General features: G+C 37.3%; 1 long non-coding RNA gene across 1 annotated transcript; it reads right to left on the bottom strand.

The window, feature by feature from the left end:
- Window positions 1-1,668: 1,668 nt before the first annotated feature.
- LOC139716232 (uncharacterized) lies at window positions 1,669-5,147 on the bottom strand. The gene is made up of 3 exons (XR_011709880.1): window positions 5,105-5,147; window positions 2,328-2,471; window positions 1,669-1,727 (listed from the first exon to the last, which is right to left on the bottom strand). It is a non-coding gene; the product is annotated as an uncharacterized lncRNA (long non-coding RNA).

The following is a 5,147-nucleotide window of genomic DNA, read 5'->3' as shown; positions in this document are numbered from 1 at the left end:
TTAGATGGATGCATTCCACATGTAAGTTCAGGTTCTGATGACATCCTTCATACGGAATCTGGATGCGGACCGGAGAGCCTGGCAGGGTTGTTTCTGGAGAGAGACAGAGAGAGAGAGAGAGACAGAGAGAGAGAGAGAGAGAAAGAATGGTGTATCTGTCTTTACTTGATGAGGAAAGTGACATGGGCATTTTAATCTTTGGTGAAGACACAGTGACATATAGGCTAATAAAGACATACGGTTACTTGATTTCCTCTATATGTAGTGTTTCCTTGAAACTGTAAAGTATATTATTTTATACAGTAGATCCTAATTGTAGCAATTTAACCGTGAGTACACGATGAAATATAAAATGTAGGAAATTTTCATGATCCAAATATCCAATTCTTTCCATTAAGCTTTTTATTCCATTCAGAAGAATTTCAAGGTAGTGCTTGCCTGATACTGCAACTGGATACATTCAACACTTTCGTGCATATAATGTCCCTGTGACCTTTCACATCAATACCCTCATAACTAATCAAAGTCAAATTGCTTAGAGGTTATGGTAACTTTGCCATCCGAAGGTAAATATAATGTCATGGTAGCAATGCTCTACGGTCAATAAAAATCAGGGTTTCCCTGTAATTTACAATCAGCAGCAAAATCACAACAATAACTAAAATGCTACTTGTACAAGGCTCAGCAGGTAATCATCTCTTCTGTATAAAACCAAAGTTGAAGATGATCTGCTGAGTAAATGTTAAGTTATTGCAAGATGAGAATAGGACAGATGTGCGTGTGAATGATGACTGCAACAACATAAAAACTCCTGCAACCATCTTTGACAGAGGCTAAAAAAAAATAATAATCAGCGTTAATTCATGTAAATCTTCGTTGTTGGAGTGATTGACTACATGCATATGCAGTACTGCATTCATTTAGCAAAACATGCGTTAATTTTCTGCCCAATGAACGATCGACAGTCAAAAATTTGGTCAAGATGTCAAAGGCTTGACAAAATATTCCAACATATTTGGGGTTTACATTTTACATGTACATGTATTATTGCTTACCTCCCACATTTCCTTTCGAAATAGAGTGCAGGATGCACAGATTAGAGGTTGGTAGTCAGGACATCTCTCTCTTTCTTTTCTCTCTCTCTCTCTCTTGTCCGTAGTTGGCTGTGGTTTGCAGGGTCCATTTTGTCAACTTTGTGCTAATTCTGGTCGAAAGTACAATTAACAAAAACTTAAATAAGTTATCATTTTTATGAGTGAAACAGGATAATCATACTGCAACAAAAACAAACACATTCATCATGAATTAGAATTAATCATCACGATCTCATGAATCCCTTAGTATGAGATTTTGGATCTTCAGGTCACTGTCAACATTAATTTGTCTTACATGTAATACATTAATCATGTCATTGTTATTATCATCTTTGATGCTCTAAAGCCATATCTTACTGAAAATGAATTATGTAGGATGGAAGTCATCTTGACACCTGTAATTCCTGTACACAAATATTTGATTGTATCATGCTCTCATTTGTATGTGGATTAGGATATGATTTCCTTGCATAAATCGATTTGTATTCATGAGATGATATTCCTAATTTCAAATCGATGACACTTACTTCTGAGCTGGAAAGGGCATTCACATCGCAGTCAGACATCTTTCTATCTCCCCCTCACTCTAGTGGATGTGATCTCAAACTCAGCATGTCCATTTGTTGGTGACACCTTGATAAAAATAAAGAACAATACATCACAGCATATCACCCTTACGTCATACTTAACGCAACATAATAACAATGGAAAGTTAATTGATCTGTGACTACAGACGTATTTTCATTTGTGCACACATTAAACACTTGTGCCAATTGACATGGTTGAGAAATATTTCATTACATATATCTTACTTGATTACATTTATGTTTGATTTTTATATGATCTCATCTTCAGTAGATAGAATACCGTTCTTTCATATGATCCTCTACAATAGAACATGCAATGAATTTACAAGAAAACAAGAATACACATCCGATCATATATTTGCTCCCCTTATTATATAAATGGAGATACACGTGTATAAGATTATTCTCCTCTCTTTGTTTGCAAAGTATTTGTACACTGCATTGTAATGCAACTGTCAAAGCGAAAACATGCTTGTTACAATTTATTCAAATGGAATAGGAATATTTGATACTCAATGTATTTAGATTTGGCATTATTTTCAACTGGGCACTGAAGTGATACATTTGATAATCAAACACTTAGTAAGTTAGTATTTAAAAAATATTTCAAATTAGACCGCTATTTAAGACATTTACCGTTTCTTACCTTCTGGTTGTTCTGCAATTTGTTGCAGGTAGAAAGAGCTCAGTCTTTACAATTAGATTTTGGCAAGTCAGAATAGGCATATGTCTCTCTCTTTGGTGAAGTTTGAAGACAAGACTCAGTCTGTCCACTTGTTGGTACATCTAGCTGAAAACAGAAATCAACATGACTCAAATAATTTTTTTTTTTCATCTTTAGAGCAGAGCATTATAAGCTAATAGTGAACAAAAAATAAAATCAATTTGAAATTTAATTGTTTTGAAAAGGCATCTTGACATTGACATAATTTTCTTTGTTTCCCATGCAAATCAATTATAACTAAAAATATATCTCTTTCATTAAGATGATATTTTTTTTTTTAGCTTTTTAAAAGTTAAAAAAGAAGAAGATATTTAGGTTTCAGTGAGTCGGTATAAATGATCCATTAAAAATGTAATATTCACATTTTTTCAAATGAACCTTTATTCTTTGAGACATTAACATAAGAACTTGGTACTTATGAGTAAAGACATTTCTAAATAGTTTCTCTTTGACTAGATCTATTTGTAAACTAGAAGAGTACATGTAAATGATTCACAGATTAGGAGAGGTTGGCAGTCAGGACTGAACACTTTCTCTCTCTCTCTCTCTCTCTCTCTTTCAGGCATATTCGAATGGCAAGATCACTTGGTTGTAGACTCGCTTTTATATAAAACACCTAGGCCTAAATCCTAGACTCTTTTTCTGAACCCACAGGTCTACAAATACCAGAAAGAGTGGAATCAACCTTAGACCTCTGCTCTAGAGACTAATATTAGCCTAGATAATTCACGTTAGAGCTAATGTTAGGATCTTCTAATGTTAGATCTAACATGAACTTTTTGATCAAAGTTAGCCTACATATATAGTATAATTATTATGCATAGATTTTAGAACCTCTAGATGCTTAAACTTAGGTCTAGCTAGGCCTAGTAAGCTGGGTCTTTACAACAAAACTGCCTAGATATGAGTAGTAGATTACTAGAAACCTCTAACGTTAGGTAGAATCAGTGGCCCAGATCTTGACTAAGGTTAGACCTAGATCCTAATTCCAGACGCCAGCTATTTATGCTTCAAGCCCAAACAAAGTTCTGGTACGCCTGCAAAAGTTGTCAAATTTCGCTCCCAAATGTGAACGTATGCTTAGGAAATGTGCAGGATAACGATGTTATGACAAGATATTCGATGGGTAACGACGAAAATGCGAAATATTAACCAAAAAGGTTCAGTCTCAGAACTTACCCGAACGGGGTCAGGCTAAACTCGGAGTCGGGGTTAACTCGGCTTCGCTTTGACGGCGGGATGAGTTGTAATGGTTGTCCCTCTGATTGCACAGTGTTGTCCTACGGAGCGGCCTGTATAAACTAGCGCTTCGTGTTCTGGCTACTCGCAGTAATGGTCCGAGTTGTTACAACGCGCGCATCAAAAACCTCTTTTGCGCGCATGCAAAATTAGTGTGCGCCTATCAAGCGCCTCTAAAACAATCAAAGGCGCTTGATAAACAACAACAAAAACTCCAAAGACCGCGCGTCTCAGCAACTGAGGACCGCGCGCTGTCATTTTTGTTTTGTTTGTACAGGATTACGTTAGCACGCACTTTCCTGTCCATTCAGTTAGGCCTCATTTGGTATTATGCAGTGGCCAGTAGAATGTGGCGATCACGAACTGCGTGTGAATTGTCTGAAGTAGGGTCGAATTTTTCCCGAGACCGAGTTAGTCTGGAGCCTTCTGGAATAAAAGTCGGTTTTCCTACTATTATTATTTTTCTCAAAATACTCCAAACCGACTCATCATTCCGCCAAACCGCGTCAGCCAGGTAAGTTTCTTAGTGGACTCTTTCGATATATTGCAAGAAAAAATGAAATGGTGCTAGACGGGTTCTCAAGCACTTACCGAAACTTAGTTTTCACTTTCAGACCCCGGCCCTACATTTTATATTGTAGGTCTAGTATATTACTATTAGACTCTAAACGTTGGTAGATCTACATCTATGATCTACATCTTCTGTATAGTCTACAGCCCCTTGCCCTGGACCTGGCTCTAGCCCTACCAATAGAAATACATCTAACCAGCGCAGTAACGTTAGTAGTAATGGACCTGTACTGTCCACGTTATACAACTGCTAATGTGCTAACTTTAGGTGTTAAGTTCATTGTGATTATACTATTAGTGTCATAGGGCCTAGCCCGATTGAATTGTTTTGGCATAATAACAGGCGTAGCCGTACATTCTAGCACTAACAGAAACATTCGTCGTTAGAGTAAACACTACCCCTACTAGCTAGAATGTCTAACACTAACGTTAGTATTAACACTTCAGTTAGAGAGAGTGTATTACCGTTAGATAGATTAGACCTAACAGTAGACGAGGATTCAGTCCAACTGCATGTGATGAGGCCATAAATTACAAACCTAGATCGAACTAACAAGACACCTAAATCTAGACGTAGACCTAATGTTTGTTAGGCCTCTTTTCGCACCGTGTCAAGACGTGCTTTACGGAATAATCGCTGTTCCACTAACAAACACCGCCGGCACGGTCGGGTGGCGGCCCGGGGGTTGGTAGGCATGCCCGCGCCCACGGGATCGGTGCGAAATACAGTAATTAAAGACATCGGCCTAACGTAGTACTAGCGCTTGAACCTTGATATTAACCAAGTCTCAGATCAAAGTTGTATATCTAACTGATAGATCAAAACAGATTTTTAAGTTCCGTTATGCAGTGCAATAAGGAACTATGTATTTATTTACTAAGTTACTTACATTCGAAGGAAATAGTCCCTTTTCCAGTCACCACGTTTCCAAC

Source organism: Diadema antillarum, unplaced genomic scaffold (genome assembly GCF_040938485.1).
Source record: "Diadema antillarum isolate AM-2024a unplaced genomic scaffold, OU_Dant_1.0 scf00000063, whole genome shotgun sequence".
Classification (NCBI taxonomy): domain Eukaryota; kingdom Metazoa; phylum Echinodermata; class Echinoidea; order Diadematoida; family Diadematidae; genus Diadema; species Diadema antillarum.
Note: the sequence above shows the minus strand (reverse complement) of the source record. Positions and strands in the feature narration are given on the sequence as shown.